At 47.0% G+C, this 24227-nt stretch overlaps 1 protein-coding gene across 1 annotated transcript in view; it reads left to right on the plus strand.

Annotated features, from left to right (window-relative positions):
* Positions 1 to 7983: 7983 nt before the first annotated feature.
* KCNG2 (potassium voltage-gated channel modifier subfamily G member 2) overlaps positions 7984 to 24227 on the plus strand; it is a 61680-nt gene continuing 45436 nt past the window's right edge. Inside the window, exon 1 of the mRNA XM_055800640.1 lies at positions 7984 to 8745. The gene's annotated coding sequence lies outside the window, so the exon portion shown is untranslated. The remainder of the gene's footprint in view (positions 8746 to 24227) is intronic.

Below are 24227 nucleotides of genomic sequence, written 5' to 3' on the forward strand. Positions count from 1 at the left end.
CATCTATCTAAAAAAAAAAAAAAGGCTCAAAAAACAGTATGAAAAGGATTGTTGGGTTCTGTTTAAAGTAATAAAACTGCATCTCCAAAGTATCTGAAAGAGGGCAATGGAAAATGAGTGCGACCTTTTGCCTGCAGGCATTCAGCTCAAGAACGCCCCAGCACGAAGCAGGGTTTGATCAGGCTGCTGGCAGTGCCGGCAGCCAGGTTATAACCTTGATCAGTGAGTCAGTCTTGCACTCCCCAGCAGTTTCATCTCTGTCATGACCATTATATGACAATAAGCATTTCACAAAGGAGTGGCCTCATCTTGTGGCTCGGGTTAATTACTGGTCAAGAAGGGGCAGCCCACCAGCTCCCAGAGCACCCACTTCTCCCCAAACTGGCTGCACTTCAGAAAACGAGCCAAAGGCGCCCAAGGTGGCTGCAGCTCCTTGACAAGCCGCCTCCCTCCCTCCCCTTGCTGCTTCCCCATCCTTCTGCTCTGCGATGGTTCCCTGCTGTGGAAGTGGAGATGGTTCTTCCATCGCCAGGAGGGAGCAGAGCCGAGGGCAGGCTGCTCCGGTGTGACGCCTCCCGCTGACAGGCCCCCACAGGGGCTTCTCCATGATCATCCCAGCCCTGCGGATTCTGAAAATCCCTTTTTTATTTGCCAAAAATACTGCTGGCAACTGGGCATTCATTATGTGGTAACGCAATCACTCAACTTCCCTGACAATTTTCTGTTTGTTTGTTTTCAGCAGCTCCACTGCTAGTAAGCAGTAAATGTGATAAGCGCTGTAGATAGGACATCAGTCTTGTTCTCATCAAGACTAAACACTGTGAGAAAAGCCCCAGTTATCGCACAAATCTGCTTAAATAATTCTGCAGGTAGCACTGCTGGAATTACTCATGTTCTTCACTGCAGTGGCTTTGTTCTGCTTTATGCCATAGCTCAGCCACTGGCATTTGCGGGAGAAAAATAAATAAATTTAAACATCATTCAACTTAACAACTCGTGTAACATACGTCAGGCCTTCCTTTACAAGTCTTAGCAGCATCTTATTTGGTTTTTAAAGACACAGCATCAATGTAAGCCATGCTGGAATTAATGGGGTGACTGCATTCCCTCCCTCTTCTCCAGAGCAGCCTCCTCTGGACGCTGGCATCTGTGCTGCCTCCTGCAAATCCCAACTGTCCCTTGCTGTCGCAGCCCATAATGTTCACAGATGATGCGATGTGCAGCTGGCTGCCCCAACCTTCCCGTCAGCAGCCATCCCCACCTCTCTCCTGCGATTGCCACCTGTAGGAGCAGGCTGGCATCCACAAGAAGAACTCACGAACAGCCCCCAGGTTGTCCAAAGCCACCTGAATCCCAACAGGTGCCCTAGGGGGGTACCGGAGGTTTGTGCACAGCTCCTTGGGACCCACCTGTGGCCAGCTGTGTTCCTCTCAATCTGAATTGCCATGTAAAGAGCAAAACCACACTTGCAGAACCTCACTGTTCTCTCTAATTTATGTTGCAAGCCGCTGGAACGGTAGGTCTGTTGTTTTCTTATGAGAAAGATGCCACACGTGCCAGCAACAGCACCATGAGCAAATCAGTTACCTCATTTTTTCTGTTTGATGGCGAAGTGGATTCACGGCCAGAAGATGATAGTCACAGCAATGTCCATAGCTAACAAACACAGCACTGGAGTCAGGGGTAATACATCCCTTCCCCTCAAATGTGTTTCAAAAGCTCTGCAGTAACTTCAGCTTACATAAAGAAGCTGAAAATGTTATTAATAATAATATTAATATTATATTATAGGGCATGTAAGACCCATCTGTGTATATATACACGTCAGGCTCATCTTTATTATGTGTAATTTGTTATTAATTCCTATTATATTAATAATAATTAAAAGACCCAGGCAAATTCATTAAGCCCACTGACCTCTTGCTTCACAGTGAATTCAGTGGGCTGCACGTTCATTACGTATAGAAGTCCAGCGCTTGCGATGCCATTTAGTTTGTTGTTTCTGGCGGCAAACAGGCTGGGGGAGGGAAAGCTCCAGGGCCAGTTCTGCGTGCGCTCTTTGTAATGTGGTTTGTGTGCCGTGGTGCTCTGTGTGTGCTGAGCAAACTCTCTTCCTTCTGCTTCAAGTGCTGTGAGCGCCTGAACGGTGCCACAGGCATCAAGATGGAAAGTGCTTTTCTGCATCCTTTTTTCCACAAAATGGGAAACACCAACGTCTCTGCTAACCCCAGGAGCGCTGAGCCACCCGCCAGCAGGTCTGCAGGGCGCTGGTCACCCCAGGCGTGCCATGCAACCAGCCTGGTGTCAGACCAGCCCTTCCATGGGTGCCAGGCTCGGCTTGGCAATGTCTACACTGGTGTCGTGGTTCGGATTAGGACCGTGCTTTCAAAAGTAGTTCCTTCACTCTCCCCATTTACTGTGCTCGGGCTCACACTGCCCAGCCCAGGGTCCTTCTGCAGAGCTGGACTGAAAGGTGCCACCCAGCTGCTAATGGGCTTTGGGTCCCCGGAGCACCCTACAGCTGCGCGGGAGGAAAAAACTCCTGAAACACAGTGTGGATGCCAGGCATCGTTTTGCTCCTAATTGCAGACATAGCCATCGTTTGCTGTTTGTGCTCTGACCTGCTTTGTACCCATGCAAAGCAAGCTGAATAATGCATACATTGTGCCCATCTGGATGCACGCCTATAGAGGAAGTTACTGTGAAGTGAGTGAGGGGGACTCTGAACTTACCATAGGCTAACTCCTTCTGTAGACCACCCCTAGCAGTAGTTTACTCTTCCCTGAAAATGGTGTATTCGCCTTCCATGAAACTCTAAAAGCTACTTTGCAGCACATTGTTTGCCATGTTCGTAAGCCTCCAGACAGCCCGAATGCTGGGTGATTAAATATTAATCTGAATCAACTTTCAGAGTCGTTTAGTTAAACTGTTTTAAATTTCTCTGTATTGACATTCAGACTTAAAGGGGATGTACGGTTTTTGGGGGGTTTTTTGGTTTGTTTTTTTTCCAAAATGAACTACCATTTACTGTGAAAACCTCTGTTCTGAATGACAGTCAACACAGGAGCTTAGCTTTGTCTAATGATCCATTTTTTAAATCTGAAACTAGTCAATTTGGATTATTTTTTTCCCCAAGAACCACAGTGTAGATAAACCCCACAGAGATCATCCTGATGTTATGCTTCTCCCATTGTCCTTTATTTTCAGCCAAATGGCTTAGGAGAACCCTTCAGACCGCAAAGCCTGTGATGCAGCAAATACAATAATTTTAGGCACAATGTTGAGTTTACACAATGAATTGTATTTAAAAAGCATTAACTCTTGAGCTTGAAATCTTGCCCAAATCAAGACAGGATCGAGCTGAACACTGTTGGATTGTTTTTCCATGTGTTTGGCTGCCTGACCATGTCTTTATTCAGTAAGAAAGGTTTCATCTTTGGAGCTTTGGGTCCTGGCATTAGGTCTGAAAGATGAAAGCTAATTTCAAAACTGCCTGCAGTTTATGCTCTGTGTTTCTTCCCATTTATAGAATGTTTTCTGCCTTGGTACTTTGAGTGGGCAAATCCCAACACAGGCAAAATATCTTTCCAGCCTGAGCACGGCGGCTGGGATTTCTTATACCAGCATGGAGGCTGACTTATGTTGATTTTTACATCCAAAGCCTTTGCAGGAGAGCAATTCCCGAACACATGGCATGGCCTTGGGCCAGGGCACTCTTGCCTGGGTGGGAGGTGCAGGGCAGCCACCGGCTCTGGCAGCGCGGCCACAGCACGGGACACGCTACAGAGCCGTTTGCATCTGCTCGGGGAAAAAAGCAGCTGAAATCTAACTACATGCCATGTTCTCCTAAGGCTCCTGTTTTGATAAATGCTGTTAATATGGATACTGGGGTCTCATGTTCAAATCAAAGAGCCAAGTAGCTAACAGTTTCTTGCTTGGCAGAGTTACTTGCCCCTCCACCACCCCCGTGACTCTGGAGATCAACACAACAAGAGGAAAATGAACACCCCTGTACGTAACAAGCTTAATGAGGTTTCTGTTTCAGGGTAGATTTGCACATACTACCTTAAAATTGAGTTTAGCTTTAATTGCAAGGTGGCTTGTATGCTGTTTATTATGACTGTGGTCTTGCAACTGGATATAGGAGATTATCAAGACCTGAATTGGTTGCTGTGACTCTCAGCAAAGCTGCAGTAACGTAACCTGGCGTCTAATAAAGGAGGAAATACCAGAGCTGTAACTCACAGCAATATTACTGCCACACAGAAAAGATACGGAGTGTTTACAAGCCATCACCACAGTACCTCTATGATGTCTTCCATGACTTTCTTAATTTCCTTTGTTTATTTAACTCTTGTGATTTTCCAACCTGGGTAATTTTCCCCGGAACAATTTGAAAAATTGACTTTAATATAAAAAGTACATCCTGCTTGCAGCAGGTTATATGATTTCTATATATAGTTCGCAGAAAACTCTAAACTCTCCTTGTTCCTACACAAAAGAACATAAATACACAGAAAAAGTTATATTTGTGTAATATATACACATGGCCACTGTTGTAATAGATCATTAATGTTTTACACGTGCAAATGACCACTTGATTTACAAATCACTTCAGGGGGAAAATACTGTATTTTCTCTACTGCTGTCATTGGTGCAATGGTACTATCCCTCCCCACTGCATTGCTATTTGCAGCATTATTTCTTAGCTCCGAGAACTTTGTTCACATCAGCTGCCCTGAACAGAATTGGTTGCAGTCACATAAATAGAAGTTCACCTTAATTATTCTCCTGTTTGGAAAAAAAAAATAAATCACTCTCACCTGAAGCAAGCGATGCTTCATTTCCCTTTCTTGTTTTTTCCCCCATCCTTTTCCCCTCCCTACAGCTACAAAAAACAATTATCTCCATGACAGGTACCAGGATTTTGCTGTCTGCATCTCTCCCTTCAAAAGCACACTCAGCAATACTTTGTGACAATCAAGCAAAAATATTACAACAATAGTTTTTAACATAGCCTTCACCTGCATGTTCACCCACCCATCTCCGGGAGGAGCTGAGGACTGGGGGGCAGGCTCCCAGGGGCTTTCTTTTGTCCTTGCCACCGATTCTGAGAAGCGAGTTTCTACATCCATCCCCACGGCCTACACACACCCCAGGTGCCCCAAGTTCATGGGCACTATCACCTTCCCTCCCTTTTTGTGATTCCTCATTTTATCTTGGAATTATTTAACCACGGTGGCTCAGTTTTTCAATCTGTAAAACACATAGATACTTACAAACCCCCTAATCCCTAGTGCTACTTACCCAAAGGAGCCCCAAGAAGCTGAAGATATTAGAGGAGTTCTTTTTGACTCAGCTGAAACATCTTACTGACCTGTGACATCCTTTCTGGATTAGATGATACAAATCCCTAAACCAAATTCATTGTGGCAGTAATAACAAATGAGATGATAAAATAATCCAAAGAAATCAGCAAAAAAGCAATGCTAAAAGTCATCACATTGTGAGTCTAGAGGAAAAGTTAACTTTTTGTCTTCGCAGCTCTGGGATAACAGTCCAGTTTTTTCTCAGCTTTCAGGTAAAAAACCTGTAAGTATTGCACTTGAAGCTGGGGGGTGGGTTGCTTTATGAAAGTTGCCCTCAGTGAGCACTGCAAGCATATAAAGCTAACGCTTTTAAGTTTATTACTTTTTTTAAAAAATCTGAACATATTTAAGAAATTTTAAACTAATTGAACAAATTAAACTGTGGTGTGCCCTAGCTTCTGTGTTTGCCCGGTCACTGCAATTGTAGCTGCCATCTGTGGAACAGAAGCAATGGCAACACTGGTGGGATGGATCGGGACGAAATGGGTAAACACACCTGCAAAGCATTTAATCACACTCCCTTTGACATAATGGGGGCTTCAGGTGGTGATTTCATTTGGAGCAGGACCAGGTCCAACTAGAAACCAGAATTTTTAAACTGGAAGACTGATGAGGCTGCACCCACACTCCCATGTAAAGACAGCTCCTCACAGAAAACCATATATATCCTTTTAACTGCAGTAGGAAGGCTTGATTGTAAACCAGAATCAATTGCATTTACTCCAGGCAAGCCTGGGAACATGAATAAGAAGGACCAGTGTCTGTCCCACTCTCCTACAGGCCTAAGTATGAAACCAAGCTGCCATTTTACCCTTTGCAGCCCACTTTTGCTGCTAGGGTCTGCTGCTGCAGCCACAGGAGGCAGGGACTGGCACACACGAGGTGGCCTGCAAGGAACGGGGGCACAAAGCAGTGCAAAAGCGATGCCACCGCATGAAGACGGCTGGAGCCAGAGACCCCGATTTCCATCACTTCTGCCAAGACTGTTCAAATGTGATCCTGTCCAAACCAGCTCACTGCTCCATGCAACCTTTTCTCCATCTGCTCAAAAAAGTGGAATCATATGATGTTTGAGGGTAAGTGGCATGGACCCCATAACGGGGGTCTGGCATTGGCCCTCATTATCACTCTCCACTAACTATCACCCGAATTATTGCACCTAGTAAAGTATTTGCAACTCAGTGGAACTTGGTGGAGGGGAGGGATTATTTTTAATGCTTTGGACATATTCAAAAGCAGAATTTTACCTGTGTAGTCATGCTTGCTATTTGCTTCTGGGGCCATGCAATTAACCACACGCAGCAGGGCTTGACCCAGTTCAAGCCAGAAGGTAACCTCTGAAGATAACAGAACCCCTATCGGTTTGTGAACAGAATTGGGCTCCAAATGTCCATGGCCTTGTCTAATTACTGGTTAGGAACTAGAGGGTAAAAAAAGAAGTAATAGAGGCTTACCTCTGTGAATTTTAAGACAGAAAATTTTGAGGAAGTGCAAGCCATATACAGATGAAGCTAAATGGATAAATAAACAGAACAGGCACAGAAAAGTAAATGCATGAAAATCTCATGCCAGCCAAAATATGTCCCAGGCTAGGTGTGCTGCCAAGCAGCAAACAAATTAAAATAAAAAGATCTTGCTGTACGAGAAAGGCAATTGGTTTCAAATGGTTCTTTAGTACTGGTAAAACCAAGGTCAGATATTGTGATGCCTGTCTTGCTTCCAGACTTTAGCGGGAGAGCTGAGGGGAGAGCTGGCGGAGAGCATGCCAAAAGCAGTGCCAAGATGGAGCTGAGAAGGTTGAATAAGCAAGGCTGAATGGGCGGTCCTGTTTGTCTTTTCGTACTGCAAGAACAACAGAATATGAAATTAAATTAGAAGGCAATATGTTTAAATTGACAATTACCTCTTCAGTGTTACCTTGAAAACCAAGTAGTTCAAGAACAGTGAAGCGTTACCTTGAAACCTGATAGGTTTTGTAGTGAATGAATGTAAGCAATAATCAGTAAAAGCATGAAATGCGTATGTATGTACAAAGGAAACCTCCCTAATACCCACAGATTGTATTAATAAAACTATACGCTGGTTTCTTTCCCTGCGACACGCAGAGCTGGCTCCTTGCAGGGTCAAGGGGCTGCCTGGGACTGGTGGTTTTTATCCAGTTGGACCTGACCTTTCTTGCAGCTGATGCACTAACTGAGAAAAGACACTAATTAATGCATACATAATCTTTACTTTGGTCTTAAGAGGCAGAAATCATGACAGATGTCAGAACTAGCCAGAAGTTTCCACAAGGGAGGGAAAAGGAAAAATTAAAAAAAAAAAATTAAAATGGGATGAATACCAGGATACACGGTAAATAAATTAAAGGATGTAAAGACTGACAGAACTCCGGAGCCAGATGCTGCCAGAGACGTTCAGAAAGGACTGGCCGGAGCTCACGCAGGTGCCTCGGGAAATGTGTTTTAGTCCTTGCAAGTAAGTTGCAACTCGCTGTAGTAGCGGGGGGAGCGGGTGCACCAGGGCACCCCCGCTACCGGCGCAGCGGAGTTGCGAGGGCGGCGCTGCCGGCCCGGCGGGGGGGGGGGCGCAGCACCGGGCACCGAACGGGGAAACGGCAGCGCCGAGCACCGGCCGGGGAGACAGCAGCGCCCGAGCGTCTGCGGACGTCGCTCCCCACTGTGCCGGCCGGGGGGACCCGGCAGCCCCCGGCCCACGCCGCCCCCGGAGCGGGGCCCGTGCAAGCCCCCCCCCCTCCGCAGAGACACGGCGCGGCGGGGCTGCGCGGCTCCGCTCCCCGGCCCCAGCTCGGCAGCGCGGCGCTCCGCAGCCGCGGGCGCGCAGCCCACGCACCGGGGGCTCCCCGGCAGCGCCCACCGGCGGCGGCTGCGCTCGGCGGCTCCGGCGGGCCGGGGGCCCGGCCGCGCGCGCAGGACAGCCCACCGCCGGGACAGCGCGGCCGCTCCCCAGAGTGCGTTACAGCGAGACTCGGGATTAAGTTTTTGGGCGAACGGCGCCGGCAGCTTGCGGACGAGGGCTGCCAGCGGCGGGACGCCGGGGGGCGGGGGGGATAAATTGATTAACCGCGATGTGAACGCCGCCGCCCCCTCGGCGCTGAGCATCGCCGCTGCGCACCCCGAGCAGCACCGTGCTCTGCGGGCTGCCCGGGACCGCCGCTGACCCCGGCCCTCCCAGCCCGGCGGCTCCGGGCGACCCCGGCCCCGTGCCCCCGGCGGCAGGCGGCGCTCTGCGGCCGGGACTAGCGGTGGCGGTGGGGCCGCGCCGAGCCGGAGCCAGGCGGGCCGAGCGGGGCAGCCGGGAGCGGACAGTGGCCGCCGCCTCCCTCCCCGGCCCCGGCGGGGAGCGGCCAGAGCCCCAGGTGAGCGGACCGCGAGGCGGGGTCGCCCCGGTGGGCGAGGGGCGGGGGATCGTGGGTGACTTGGCCGCTAACTTACCGGCTCCCCTCCGCGCCCCGGGCTGTGCGCGGTGCGAGGGGCGCAGCCGGAGCCCCGTCCCTCCGTGCCGTCCCTCCGTGCCCCCCGCGGCGGGACTCCGCCGCCTGGTCCCCTCCGTGCCCCCAGCCCGGGCTGCGTGGTGGCCGCTGCCGAGCCCGACGGTCGTCCCTTGCCGGCGCTGGCAGCGGGGCTGGGGGCTGCGGGGGGCGTAGCGCCTGACCTGCCAGGGAACGCTCCCCTGCCTGCTCGGGTGGGTTTGGGGGGACGTTCCGTCCGAGTTACAGCAAGGGGTGGCCGGAGCGGAGGGTGGCCGGGCGTGCAGCGCCCTCGGCTCCGCGGTGTGGCTCGGGCAGGGTCCCCCGCGGCTCGGGTCCCCCCCGGTGCGCACAGAACGGGCCCTTGGTCAGGTTGCAGCGTCTGCTCAGCGACGTGTCCGGCTGGCGTGACTCCGGATTTCAGCGTGGATCCGAAGCAAAATTTGCTGCGAATATGCGCGTTACTCACAGTTAATGTTTGGTGAACGTTACGGATAATTGGAGCGCGGCTCCTCGGTGGGATCGGGCCGCCGGTCGTGACGGAGCCCGGGCTCAGCGCACCGCACCGTGCGTGGCTGAGGGGCTGAGGCTCGGCCCCGGCCAGGGGGGCCCGCCAGCCCTGGGCAGCACCGGGGGGCCCCGCCGGCACCGGCCAGCCGGGCTGTGCGTGCACCGATGCTGCACGCGCTTCTGCGAGAGCTTCGCAGCGCGCCCCCCTCCCCGGGGGGGCTGCCTGGCCCCAGACAGGGGGCGAGCCCCCACCCCAGGGCAGGCTTTCGGCTCAGCCTGCGGCAGCAGCGTTATTGCGGAGGGAGAGGTGCCCTCAGCTCACCCCCCCGATGTTCTGCGGTTCGAGGCGCCGGAGGGTGACCTTCCGTTCGTTGCTCGGAGGACTCCAGACCTCTTTTATTTGCTCATCTTAAGGCTTCCCTAAAACAAACAAGCGGAGCATTTGGAAGGAGACCTATGGCTGAATATTCAGCACTTCCTTTCCCTGGGAAAGGCCGGCAGACGTTCCCGCTTTCCGGGAAGCGTTTCCAGCCAGGCAGGAGGGACCCGAGGTGGCCCGAAGCAGAGCGCGGTGGGGCAGAGCAGGGCAGCGGTTTCCCATGCGCCACGCCGGGCGTGGAGAAACTGGCTTCGAAACCAGGCAAATTGTCTCGGTCTTTTTTTCCACGACACTTTTATTTTGGTGGGTTAATCAGCATATTGGTTTCTGTGAAAACTCAAGACTTCTTCCTTTTAAAAAATACCGGCAGTATCCCCCGACATTGTCAGGCAGTGGGTATCTGAGGCACTGCTGCACTCACTGGGACGTAACAGCATCTGGCCTTGTGCCCCTGGTCCTGTGCCTAATAATACATCGTGGGAGCACTGCATTAACTGTCAATGGATGTCTGTCATCTCTTCGGGCTTAATTACAGAGTGGTTTTAAAACAGCACACAAAGGAAAGTTTCAGCTCAGCTTTTAAATGTAATATAGTCCTGTGTATGAATAACTCTCATGGTGCCTGGATCTGTTGGCAGTGTCCCCATTAATTAAACCCAGCTTTGTTTACGTGGCTTGTTCTGAAGCCCTAAAATGTGCAAGTTCATTTTTTAATTTCCCTTTAGCAGCTCTGTGTTGATAAAACTGACAAGAGTTGCATTTCTTTGCTGGTTGTTTAGCCAGGATTGTGGTGGTCTTCAGATGATTCTCATCTTTCCTTTTTCTTTGTCATCATCATGTTTGGTTCTGGAAGAAATCCTTTCAAATGCATGACTGCAATTTCAGGACAGTTTAAGAAATGGCTCCCAGGCAGTCAGATTGCGCCTTGCACTGAACGCAGTGCCGTCTGCAGTCAGACGGGATCAGTAATCAAGTCGGCATCGAATGGGGTTTTTTATGCTGTGGAAACCCTCGTAGCACTTCTGTGGCACAAGACCAGTCTCATCAGAGGAGCGTGAGCCAGAAAAGCTGCCAGGAACCAGCAATGCTGTAGCTGACCTGTGCTAACATCGTGCATGGGTACTGTTGGTACAGGGTAAGAGTACCCAGGCAGTGAATGGATCTGGAGTGTTGTCTCCTGAATGCTCAGCAGAGCTTTTTGCTTGTGAACTTGCATGCAGACAGCTATTCGGTTGCTTGTTTTGAGCAACTGGGGGAAAGACCAAACTGGATGTGATCACCGTGTCCTCAGATTGTTTGCAAGGCAGGAAGAGAGGCAGCATTTGGAAGACTGAGCAGGTGATAAAAATAAATGTTCAATTTGAATGGTATTAAGGGAAGAAACAGAAAACTGGAGGTAGTGAAAACTCTTAAACGTTTTCGGAAGGTCTAAGTGATTGGGGAGCCAGTTTCCTATTTTAAAAATGACATAGGCAGTCAAGGACCAGAGTATTAATTTTGTGATACAGTTGGGTCTCAGCAGGGGTTGAAAAACTTTGCAGATGTATATAAGTGATAAGGATGGAGATTGTTCCTTTTAAAATTTTTTGTAGCTCTACTAAAAAAATGAAGAAGCCGTATCAGCTCTGGCCGGGTGTCTTTTTGAATATTGCGTGCCTTGCATTGCATTTGGTAGCTTATTTGTTTAAGACATCAGTTTTGAGTTATGTGACTTGCATGTTTCCCTACTCAGATTAATGCCCTCATCAGACTGATTATGGCACATTTTATCACCAATGGTCCTTAATGCTTTGTTTGTCAGGAATTTTTAAGTACCTATTGATTAAACCTAACAACTTAAGTTGCTTTGTACTGCTTTCCTGGTGCATTGTTACTGTGCGTCACAGCTGAATCTATGTCCTATTTCAGGTGGCAGTTTAGCCATACGGAAAGTCAGTCGCTGTTGCTCCTGTGCCTCTTGTGTAGTGTCTTGTCTGTGGAAGACCTCTTCCTTGCTCCTTGCTTTTCTGTGTGGTTTGGTTAAATGGTGAGCAGAATAAAAAAAAAAAAAGATTTTTGAAGGCTGGTGCTGGTCATACTGGCTGGTGCAAGACGGGCAGCTGTCCCCTTGATGTCCCAGCAGAATGGGCGCACGTTCCCCGTGTCTTAAGGTGAGAGAGGGGCCGGGGTCCCTCTGCTTTCTTAATTCTGTCCTTCTGCCCTTAGCAACTCAAAAATCATCTGTGATGTCTTAGTAAAAGCTGATGAGCTTTAGGAGGAGTGCTTTACATTTTCAACCGTTCAGTGCTTGCACTAACTTTAGGTGCACATCTTCCACTGAAGAGCAATTTCTGGAGCATTATTCTTCTTAAAAACTTAAAATCTCTTTTATGTTTTTCCACCTTGGAAAAAGATAAGTACAGTCTCCCAGCTTCTTCACATGAACTGGCATCTCTGACAATCATTCAGGTTATACCAACAAATTTGCCATTTCACAACCATTTGGTGATAAAATCTAATACTTTAAAGCAAAACTGAGGTTTGTGGTATTTTTTCCAAGTGACAGAAAACTGAAAGAAGAGTTTTTACAGGCTACAGTAATTGAATCAAGTCACTTTAATATGTTCCTACTCCTGAGTAGAAAAGGTCCCAGATGATCTCTTTCTCGTTGTCTTTTAGGATTCTACATGACTACATTAAAAATAAGGATAATAAAGGCTGCTAACTGGGATGCCACCTATTGGTAAAAATAAATATAAAGCCACTATGTTTGCAGAATATCTACGCAAATAATGGTTCTCCATGCTCTGTGCTACTCGGTTAACTGGTGTCTTTCATTTTGTGAGCTCTCTTGGTAGCATTCATGAAGTTTGTTGAAAACAAGGGATCCAACTAAAGCGTGTTAAATTAGAGTTCTGCGCAACCGGCAGGAGGTAAATCAATATTAGACAAATGGGAAAGAACATGAGCATTTAAAAGGAAAAATGTTGTACCCAAGCTTCTAGGAATATTAAAGCAACTGAGACAAAACAGAAATAAAGCATTAAAGATGTATCCTTTCAGTGTTGTTTCAAAAGAATTACATGTGCTGGTGATTATGGAAATTATTCTCATCATCTTTTTCAGAGCTTTGTGTTTCTTGAAGAAACAAATAGTGCTGAGACTGAGGTGGTATCCACAAGAAGCACTTTGTAAATAGTAGTGATGTGGGGGGTTTTGACAACTGAGTTTGAACCATTTGTCTCAGCCTTCTATAAATGGCTCCATTAGCAGAATAAATAGGCTGATGTCATCTGGACAGGGAATAATGGTAAGATCCAGCCCTGTCCGTGTGTGCAGGGCTGTCTCATGCCAGGATGCCTGTGCTCACCCTTCAGGGAATAGGAGCTCCATGGGAACACCTGTGAGTGCACTGGTGGTACCCTTCTCCGTCTGAACTCCACCACTCCCTGGGTGCAAAGGGGTGCTGACACCTAATAGAATCATTTAGGTTGGAAAAGACTCTCAAGATCATAGAGTCCAACTGTTAATCTGACACTGTGAAGTCCATCACTACATTGGCTTTGCTTGGTACACCTAGGATTTGAGTGTGGTCTCCTTGGAGCTTTGGAGAGGAATGATAAATGTGTTTATTTTCTGAGAAGAGCCATGCTGAATGTGTATATATCTGGCCATCCTGTGATTATTTTTTCTAAAATGTTTCTAGTCAGACACGTTACTGGAATGAACCGAAAATGAGGTTTCTCGGATGGACTGTAAAGCAGGCATCATGCGTTGGCTGTGAAGCAAGTTCCTCACACGTGCCATCATCTTTCACATACTTACCCCACTGTCTGTATTACAAGACATCTGCAACTATAAAATGTTTGACACTGGGCAGATGAAGGAAAAAGGAGAAGTAAACTGGTCAGATTTAGGATAAACCATCCTCCAGGGGTTTGGCACAGCTGTGAAAATAATTTTTGTGCCAAGCCTTGTACCCCTGAAAAATATACCAAACATCTCCAGTCCAGCTCATTTCTGAGACTGGGATTTTATCTACCCAGAGTGTTGAACAGACCTGGGTGCTGAATGGGAAGCTCATTTCCACCCACTTTTTAATTTCTCCAGTTAGAACTGGATGTAAGCTATTGCTTTTAAATCTTTGTCACATCAAACCAGCTTTGAATCAAGGAAGATTCTGCTTTGTTACCTGTTCAGCTGAAAACAGGTGTCTTCTAGGGAGATCTGCTTACTTGGGTGACTGAAGGTGTGAAAATTTGCATCATCTCCCAGTCTCTCCCTTTCGCCTCCCTGCCCCTCTTCGTCCCTCCCTTGCCATGGGACTCACTGTATGCATCATGAGCCCTGATTTCTGTGCCTTATCCCACTGCTGGTTCAGGTGGGATTGGGATTTCTGGGCTGTTCCTGGCCTGGGATGGAATGGTTTCATTCACAGCTAAACTTGGAATTTGGTTACAGCTGAAGTGATGCTGAATTGGGTGCGCAGCAATGGCAGAACACCATATACAGCGTCAACAACGATGGGAATGCTCTATTTTAACCACACAAGTGATGTAGATTAATGAAGGAAACTGTATGTGATTCCCATTAATGAGTTGAGCTCATGTGGCTTGCATGGTTTTGCATGGTTGGTGTGAAGCAATGCCAGACAGGAGACAGCCCAGCTGTCTGAAGTTGGTTATCACACTGATGGATGGATTTTTCAGTGTGTAGAAAAATGTTCTTTTTTTATATATATTTAAAAAAAAAAAAAAAAAGAGGAACATGCTGCTTTGGAAATTAGATGGAAACAATTGCCAGAGAAAGTGCATTGTCAACACTCAATCGCTGAGCAGTCAAAATAATGGGATAAAGGGTAGACTGAGCTTAGGGAAGATGAGGTGTTTTGAACTTCTCAGGGTGAAGTGCAAGAACCCCAGGTACTCCGCGCTGAACAGATTGTGATGAACAGCAGGAGAAACAGTTGTTTTCCTTCAAATTATCAGTGCATTTTTCTCAACTGGTGAAGCTGGGAAGCTGGCACCTACATGGAGACTCTGCAATCACAATATAAATTCATTCAACAAAACTCTTGAGTGAAAACAAAGTCTCTTTAGTTTAGAGCTTTTCAAATATTTCAAAGGCTAAAGTCTGTATGGGTTAGGATTCTACTTTATTCTGACCTGCCAGGTTGAAATTTTTTACTTGGTTTTCAAGAGTGAATTCTCTTTCCTCACAAGCTGCCTTTGAGAATGTTATGGAGTTAAGGAGGAACGACTTTAGAAAGCAGGTATGTCCCATGAGCACATCCTCAGAAATTTTAGTTTCTAATTCTGACATCAGAAATTACTGCTTTTGGAGATTACTGTAATTTGCTTCTAGTTAATAAGGATTGTGATAGACCATCAAGATTGATACTGCCTTTCCTTATTTCATGCTTCCTTTCCTCTTTTAGTTTTTTCTTGTAGTGAATTTGCAGTTCTGTTTTGATGGCAGACTTGCTATGTGCCTCCATGGACAGGCTGGTACCACTTCATTGCCATTACTGGACCTTTTGCCATCTTTTCAGGCTGCAAGACATGGTTGTTCAGCTGAGCTCTTATATTTGTGTGCAGTAGCACACACTGACCTAGTTCTGAGCTCACCCCGGTGCTCAGAAGAGTGACCAGCCTTACCTGCCAGACCTGAGCCATCAGCAAAGCCGCAAGGGGCTTGTTTGTGATTTCTATTGATGCTTATGGGCATGCTTACTTTGAGTGACATCACTTATATGATGTCTTTCAATATCCAGAAGCAGACAATAAAGTCTTGACCCTGTTGTATTTAATCGTGGCCACAGTTCCTGTGGCAGTTCTCATGTTAATATATTCAGTCTTAGTTCCCAAGGAAGTTTTATGTACCTTTTCCAGCTTGTCATTCGGCTGAGCTTGTGTTCATTGCTGAAGGGACCTTCACAGTCCCACATCAGTGCCTTGGGGATGTCTCTGCTCTTCAGTCTACAAGGCAGCAGGAGCAACTCCCGTCGTTCTAGTTCTAGTTCAGACACAGCTGATTTGCTCCACGTTCTGTACCTAGAATAGTTTTCTTGCTGTGTTCTTGTCTCTCATGTTTTTCAAGGTCGTTTATTAAGGTTTGCCTTTGAGTTGTAGTTTTTAACGTTATTAGATGTCTGTAAAGTCTTCAAAGGTGTTTCAGAAAGGACTTTTCCAGGTATGACTCTAAAGCCTTTGAAAATATGCATGGGTTAGGGAAGCTGATCGGGGTTACTTATGAAAGAGAGAAATAAGAGAAATGTAGAAAGTCTTTTCATGACAAGTTGAAGTAGTCTTGAAGCTGGTATAAGGCTCCATTTTATCCTTACTGATTAGGAACAAAAGGTTGGGTCCTTTGAGGCCTGGAAATGCACAGTATGCTCAACCTGTTCTTCAGCCGCCGAGAGCCGGAGCAGCACATCTCCCCGGCTTTTGAGAGCCCCAGCATTTGGTAACTGTAGACTGCGAATCTCCCCTTCTGTGTATATATTCTTCAATGTAAATGTCACTAAAATATTTCTCAGTTTAGTATTAAATCTAGTGTTTCCCTAAAACCCATATTCCACATTCAGCTTCTGCTGGTGGTCTTGGGGGCTCCTTGCCGTGAGGGCTTCCCCAGCAGCGGGCGCGGGTCTGTGGCGGGAGCAGCCCCTGGCTGGGCGGCAGGGAAGTGTTCTCTGCTACGCTGAGGTGGATCGAAGGAGCCTGCCCAGATCTGCCATGGTACGAATGAGAGCATATCTCAGCTCTAGACGTTTGTTCTTGTATCTCTTTGTATTTGTACCGTGGTCTGGAGTTAAAACCTTCAGAGTTACAGGCTACTAATGTGTTGCCCTTAGGCTAAGCAAGAGTAAAACTTCTAATTTTATTTCTTTTCTAGCTTTAAAATAAAAGTTTGTGAAAAGGGCTTACATTCAGTGCCTAATCTTGCCAGACTTTACCCTTTCCAGTAATTCTTAATGCACGCAAGCAATCCTACAGAATATATCGGCATCCTGGAGCTGATGGAGACTAGTGTAAGTAAGGGGTTTCAAGAGTGTTACAGAACATTTAAAAGCCTTTTATTTATCAAATCTCATACATTCTAATTACTAGTTCACAGTTTGTATGCTTTGTCATGTTAATAAGTGTGATGAATCATTTTTAATAGCCATTGTGTTTCTCTGCCGGCTCTGATGGTGCCTGTGGTAGCTGTGGCAGATAGTACCTGCTCAACGCTGTGACCTGTATGTGCGTGCTTCTCAGAAATACGCTTTTTTGTTTCATACCAAACACGGTCTGTTACGCAACAACCTACTACAGCTGTAAATGCTGATCTCTGTTTTCCTTTTTTTTTTCTTTTTTAATACTATCTAAAATTAAATTATTCCCCAAATGAAGGGATCCTCCTTTAGGTTAAGTGAGAGAAGACAGGTGTATGATCCAAGACTCATACTTCAATGTGTTTTCATGAACTGGATTAATTGAGATGCTTATAAAAAGTGTTATAAGGGGGGCACATTGCTTGTATCACTGTGAAAAACCAAAGTCAGATGAGGATTTCTCATGTACAACGGCAGCAGCCTGCTTCTTTTCTGAAGGCTCTGGAGTGAGCATTTCCCTGGGCTTTTCTTGCCTCCTTCTTGGTTGAGAAGATTTTCCAAGCATGATCTAAAGATCAAAGAGAGTTGGTGACGTGATTTTCTTTCCCCGAGTTTTTGCTTCCTTGGCATCCTTTGTTCTGATTACGCATGCTTCAATATCCTTGCAAAAAGGATAGTGTCTGTTTGCTCTTCTTTTACCCCAGGAAGTATGGGTGAATTAAATTATTACAGCTGTAAGCCAAGGGTGCTCTTGCTTGTAGAAGGCTAACAAGCAAGAGTGAGATGAACAGTAGGTGCAGTGGTGGCATGTGCAGTTGGTGAGCTGTTAATACCTGTTCAAACTCGGATCACGTCTTCCTGGAAGAAAGAAAAGCCAGTTACCATCGTCCTGGCCTTCATGGTGTCAGCAGTAGCTTAGACAGGGCTAATTAGACAGGGAAGATTTCATCTTCCCTTCCAGCACCTTTCACCACCATCACCTCAGAGATCTCCTCAGGGTCCTGGCATAGTCTGCTGCGGTCCTTGCCTTGAACTTTGTCGCAAGAGCCAAACAAGGCCTGTAATGACCTAGTTAACAGGATTGTGATAGTGCTTTCCTTCCCAATGGCCTAGTTATTGCCTGTGGGTACCTGCCTTAGCTCAACCAACCTCGGTTGCAGGCAGAACTGTCGAGGAGCCAGAGTACAGGTCTCAGAGAAATTCACAGAAATAATTTGCAATCCTGATAGAGCGCAATATTTTCTTAATTGTCTTTTTCTGTGAATCTCAATAATCCACTAGAGTATGTCAGTTTATACCACTCTTGGCATTCTCAGAAGTGGACTGTTATTAAAAAGAAAAGAGAAAAAGCAATTGTACCACAGAAAGATCCTACTCTGCAATTTTTAAGTTATTCTATGCATCACTGGAGATTTCAATGCAAAATAATAAAGCAAGAGACACAGCTGCAGTTATACTAAATAGCATAGAAAGGTATAAAAGAAATCAGACCCCTTATTTTCAGAATGTAAATTAAAATGCACTGTTTGGGTTTAGGAGCAAAGCACGCCAAAGAGCAAGACATGTCATGATTGCGCATTATGAGGTTCCTTGAAACTTCCAGTGAATTGTGTGGTATCAGCTACTGCTTTTCCCATCCTATTTCCATTTATGAAAGCTGGTAGAGATCGTCTGACTCTGAGGCATCCATTGCTGGCATTTCAGCTGGCCATTAAATGTATTCAAATAGTCATAATATAAGCGTAATGATCTCATTTCATTTAAAATAAGTTGGTGTAAAATTGCACAGACTGGTATTTTGGCTTACAGTGGTACCAGAACGAAGTGGAACAGCAGTGTTCTGGCTGTTCAGCTGTACATCTGGCATTATTTTCTGTCCTCTGTGTCGCGAGAAGTTTTGTCTCCATTCATCTTGTGCGTTCGCTTCCCGATTCACAGAGGTAATGGGTGTCTCAGCCCCTGATGTGGCTTCACAGCCATCAGCTGCATGTTCACAGGGCTGCCTCTGAAAAAAGGTGCAGTTCCTTACTTGCCAGGCTTGGCAATGCCTGACTGGAGGTTTCTGAATGAGCTGCTAAGCCCCAGATGTGGTTCCTGTGCTGCCCGTGGGTCCCGGAGCGACCTGTTCTGTAGCACCCACCCACCACGCTCCCTGGTCACTCTGCTGCAGCGTACATAGCTCTTGCACAATGTGACTGAAAGCGTGACCCAAAGCTTTTCTGCAGCCTGCACAGCTGGGTTCCTGCTCTTGGAAACCAGAGTACTGCAAAGTGTGGGAACGGGCAGGAAAATAGGGATCTGGAGCTCTTCAGTGTAGATTCCGGGTGCAGCCAGTTTGCAGAAAGCGCTGCAGCCTAGGCGTTGTCATTATCATTTGTTGGTTTTTTTCTCCACAAGAGTGTTTCTGAACCCCTGCCGCATAGCCAAGTCTGAGTCAAAGCTGTGAGCAGGTACCTCCCTGAGTCCCGTTAAAATGGGGTGGTCGTCAGGCATAGTTGCCTTCAGCCCCGGGGAAGGACAGAGCAGAGCCTGCTGTTTCCTTTGGAAGGGCAGTGGGGTGGGACAGCAGTCCCTGAGCTGGAGCTGTGAGGCTGGGAACTGAGCTGCCCTCCGGAGTGAGAACTGCCGATTCCGAGCCTCTGGGTCAGGGTCTGGCTTCTTGGCTGGGTGTTCCCTTCGACTCCTGTCATGCCCCCCACACCAGAAACTCTTAGGGCCGGATGGAGAAGGCAAAGGCAAGAGGGACCACGATACTGTGCCCATTTTCCTGGTGGCAGGCAACTTGCTTCTCATGCCGTGAGAGTGAGGATGGAAGGTAATGAATGAATGTGGTAATGGAACGAGTATCCCTCTGCCGCTTCCATAGTCTCATCTGAGCCAACTGGTAAGCGTTGGAGTGCCAGGAAACAACATGTGGGTTTCTAGGGATCCAAGGATGGATTTAAAAACATTTTTATGTTGCTTATTCACCCACTTTACATTTTTCTACACCAATCGGTTCTCAACAGCACGGCAATAAGTATGGTATTAGTACCGTTACAGTTAGGGTTTTGTGATTGTGTAAAAGCAGTTTCATTTATCAGTTTTTATCTCCCACCCACATTTTCTACTGTGTGTTCTGAGATGCTGTGAAGTGCCTCTGGAACAAACAACGTGGTAGCAGCAGAGGTTGTTAAATCCATAGTCCTAAAGGAAACTCAACATTTTTAACAGAAAATCTGACAGAGCTCCTTAATGAAATGTGTGTGTCGGGCCGGGCACTTTCTTCCTTGTGGTTGCACTTAGCAGCTCCGCCACGGCCCTGTGCCTTTCCCCGTGGGGACAGCCTCTCTGCTTCCCGGGGGGAGAGGGGCAGCGCGTGCGACGCCGTCCCCAGCCTCCATCCTGTCTGCTTTGGCACGGGGGCAGTCGAGGGGGAGAGGCAAAGCCCTTGGGCCCACGTGCCGGTGGTGGGAGGACGAGGTAGGCAGGCAGGGGTGCGGTGGCAGCAGTGCCGCCTGTGACCTGCCGCACAGGACGCAGTGGGAGAGGAGGCTTAGGGGAGGTTGCAAGAGGGGGATCTTGGCTGGAGCTTCCATTTCAAAGCTTTTTCAGGGCAACGGGTTTATTGCACCTGGGGAGAGCTGAGAAGCTGGCAGTTGGGTACAAGCATGGCTGGGGAAAGCAGGGACGGAGCTGGAGGAGCTTTGAGGATTGTTGCACTGGGCAGCACTGACTCCTTACGGGCACTGGTGTGGCAGAGCACTGAAGAGTCTGCCTTTCCACAGGGGCACTGCTCAGCCTTGATGCCACGTAGTGAGGCAGTTGGTTTGCTACAGCACATGGTAGGGATAGATTTAGGCTGGGTCTAGCAGAGCTTCAGTCTTCTCCCACTGCCTCTCTCCCCTGCTCCCCTGATGCAGGGCCAGGGAACCAGAACAGCGCTGTGGCTGCCCTTCACCTCAACCCTGTTTGCTACTCGCAGAGAATCAGAGACAAAAAGCCAGTGTCACACATGGAGTGAGAGACTGTCACTTGTCCCCCTCAGCCACGGTGGGTGTGTGACTCAGCCTGCCGCGGGCCCTCGGGGGAGTCCGTGTCCTTGTTCCATCACCTGGTGCAACATGTGTGGGAAAGGTGCATCTGCTCCTTCCTACAGCCTGAACACATATTCCAGCACCTTGGGGTGGGGTGAGAAGACATTAGCCTACATCTAGACACCTGTTGTACAGGGCCCATAGCGTGGGGCAGGTGGCGGGGGGCTGCAGCACCCAGAGCTGGTTCCCCAGAGGGCACGAGCGGGGCGCAGGCGGCAGCATATGGCACGTCAGTGTGCAGCCAGCACCTCCTCCCGCAGCGGGTCGGCTTCCTCGGCGGGTGCCCTAACTTGGTTTTGTAGAAGACCTAATTCTTTCCTAGATAAGTGAATGGATTTGGTCTGGAAATAGAGAATCTCATGGTTCCTCTGACTGAAGTTTTTTTCCAAAGTGGAAAGACACTATCAACTTCAAGGCAAATAACATATGTTGGAGAAGAATTTTGGGAGGCAGCATACCAAGATTTTAGGCCAAATGCTGAGAAAACATTTGGAAAGTATTTCAGAAGTAACTAAATGCAAAAGAAAGAATCGGGTGGGGGGGGTGGGGGGGTGGGGGGGAAGAAGTTCTTTTATTTTCATCTGCTCCTGAGCTGGACAAAATCAAAGGAATATCTTCACTTAACTGTGGACACATCTTGGAAACATCTGCAGGCTGATAACCTCCTTCCTCTGGCTCTGGAGCATCCGCTGCTGGGGGGAGGTGCAGGCAGGAGGAGGCAGGGCTCCGTAGGAAGAGGAGCCGTGTGTGCTCCGGCCCGTTGCACGGTTCGTTGTGGTGTGAAGCGACCTCAAGCTCAATGCTCTGTGAATCGCCTTGAAGAAGCCACCGAGCACTGCCATGAGCGGGTGACCCATGGCAGTAAGTCACCGACACAGCTAGAGCGATGGTGCTGGAGCAGAACCAGGAGGCCAGATACGACACAAATATCTCAGTGTAGCTGACAGGGTTTGTTTTCCTAGATACATGGCCCTGTTATGGCCACGTGATTATTTCTCAGGTTTCAAATGAACATAAGATTTCTGAAATACTCATTTTCAGAGCTAAAATTAAGGCAGGAGGTATACAGAGTATTTGGTTAAAGTTTGACTTTCAGGTATGTTGTTAGTCTAGTATAAAAATTGCTGGCCTCACCCTTCTGAAGAAAAAAAAAAAAAGAAGATATGTTAAAATAATCTGTATCCATCTGCCTCAGGGAAAGCAGTCAGATGGCGTGGTTTCACTCAAAGTAGTTGGAGTATTGCAAAAGTGAGGAGGAGGAAAATTTGGAAATGTTTGTTTATTCATTGACTAGGAAAGGGAAGGAAAGATGTTTTTCTAGGATAGGAAGGAATGCACGTTTGGTTTTGTGGTGTGGGTAGTATGCCCCAGTTACACTTCAAGGCATTGAATGGCAGATGAAATAAGACCGGTCAAGATAACTAGACAGGTGTGCTCAAAATTTGGCATTATCTCTTGTCAAGGTTTTAGACTGTCCTTATCTCATCTTGCACCGGCGTTGAGTTTCAGCAGACCAAATTTTTAAAGTTTTTAGAACTGCCAAGTGTAATCAATTGTGATAAATTGGTGGAGGGGAAAGAAGCTGAGGGAAGCTGAAAAGTGTTGACAGGTTTTTTGGTAAACTGTATGGCTAGGGGTTACACCTGCCATCTAGCAGTAAGGAAGAAGAAATAATAATAATAATAATAAAAAAGGAAATTTGATACCAGTCTTTGTCGTAGAAGGTAAATGATTATATGAGAAAGAGGGGCTTATGGAAGGTTAAATGTAACTGTTGCAGATACTTACTGGAAGTTGCAAGCAATAAAATTTTCAAAATTAAACAAAAAGAAATGGGAGGATTTAAAGTAACATTTATTAGGACATAAAATAACTCATAGGTAAAGGTTTTAAGAGCAATAGGAATATAAGCCAATAAGACAGAATGACTCGGAAATAAAGTGTAATGTGCCAGTTGCACGGGTTTGCTTGTTGTGTTTGTGGGAGCTTTTGCACATTCTGAATTTTATAACAGTCTCTGACCAGATTTATTTTCGATTACTCAGGTGTAGGGGTTTTTTTAATGCAGAAACTGCAGGTGTGTAAAGGGATACCATAACAATAATTCACAATATTAAAACTTAGATTGTGTTACTCAGTATGCAATATCCTCTAGATTAAATAGCCAAATCTTCATCAGACTTCCGATTTGTGTGTTTGCAATCATTCAGATATGAGAAATCTACGTTTTAGCATACATACAGCTGCACTTGAAAAGGCATTTGAATCGCTGCAGAGCTGATTAGCTGATACAATTATGTGGGCATATTTTGTACATATGAATAAGGAGGCAGTGGAAATGTAACATTAAATATCATTTATTTTCGTCACTGTTTTGTTAATTAAAAAAGCTATTAGTCATTGCTTATTGAAGACGTCAGGCAAATTTCATGTGTTGCCCACGTGTTCCCTGTGTGACTGCCAGCCCTGTGGCACAGCAGACCGCAGCGCGGGGATGGAGAGCCGGTGTGGCGCCAGGCGCAGAGCGGTGCGTGAGGGCGGGGGTGCTCACCTTCTGAACCAGGGACCAAAGAAAAGTTTACCAGACGAAAAGGTGATTTCAGCATTGTTTCAAAAATCAGAGTCAAGGCCTGTGGGAATGAGATCACCATAGCCTTGAAAGGAGGACTTGGGTACATAAATGACAAATTACTGCTTCCAAAACCCAGCTTCAGTAATCCATATTCAGCCAACTTTTGACTCTGCAGCTTAGATATGATGGGTATAAATATTTGGGATGAAGTTCTGTGGTGGATAACAATTGCAGCTCAATTTTTTAGAACATATGACTACATGGTAGATTATTTATATATGCTGTACCGCATAAATGTAATCATGCTTGTCACTGTGGAAGGGAAAATGGACCTGGTAATGACGAGCTAGAACTGATGCTTGGCGTGCTGGTACTGTGAGACATGTACTTGGGGTGAAAGGGTCCATAAACAGAAGAAAAGTGTGTTTGCTCTAGTGGAGGGTAACTTGGAGAGAGAGAGTAAAGAAGCTACTTAAAAGGATATTTGCCAGATTATGAGAGGTAAGGAGAGATATCACAAGTGACTCCTTTGCCTTTCCATTATTAGGAAAGAAGCGGAAAAGAGGCTAATAGATTAAGGTGTTTTATTCTTTAGATTTAGTTTTAGAACTCAGTATCTGGTTGAGGGGAGCAAGCATTAAACACTGGCAGGGGTGTAGGAGTGGATGCCCGTATGGGAGGTGCTCAGCAACAACTATGGCACATGCAGGAGAATTTGGAATGAAAATGTCTGTAACATCTACAAAACTGCTGCTCCCT

Source organism: Falco peregrinus, chromosome 3 (assembly GCF_023634155.1).
Source record: "Falco peregrinus isolate bFalPer1 chromosome 3, bFalPer1.pri, whole genome shotgun sequence".
NCBI classification, from domain to species: Eukaryota; Metazoa; Chordata; class Aves; order Falconiformes; family Falconidae; genus Falco; species Falco peregrinus.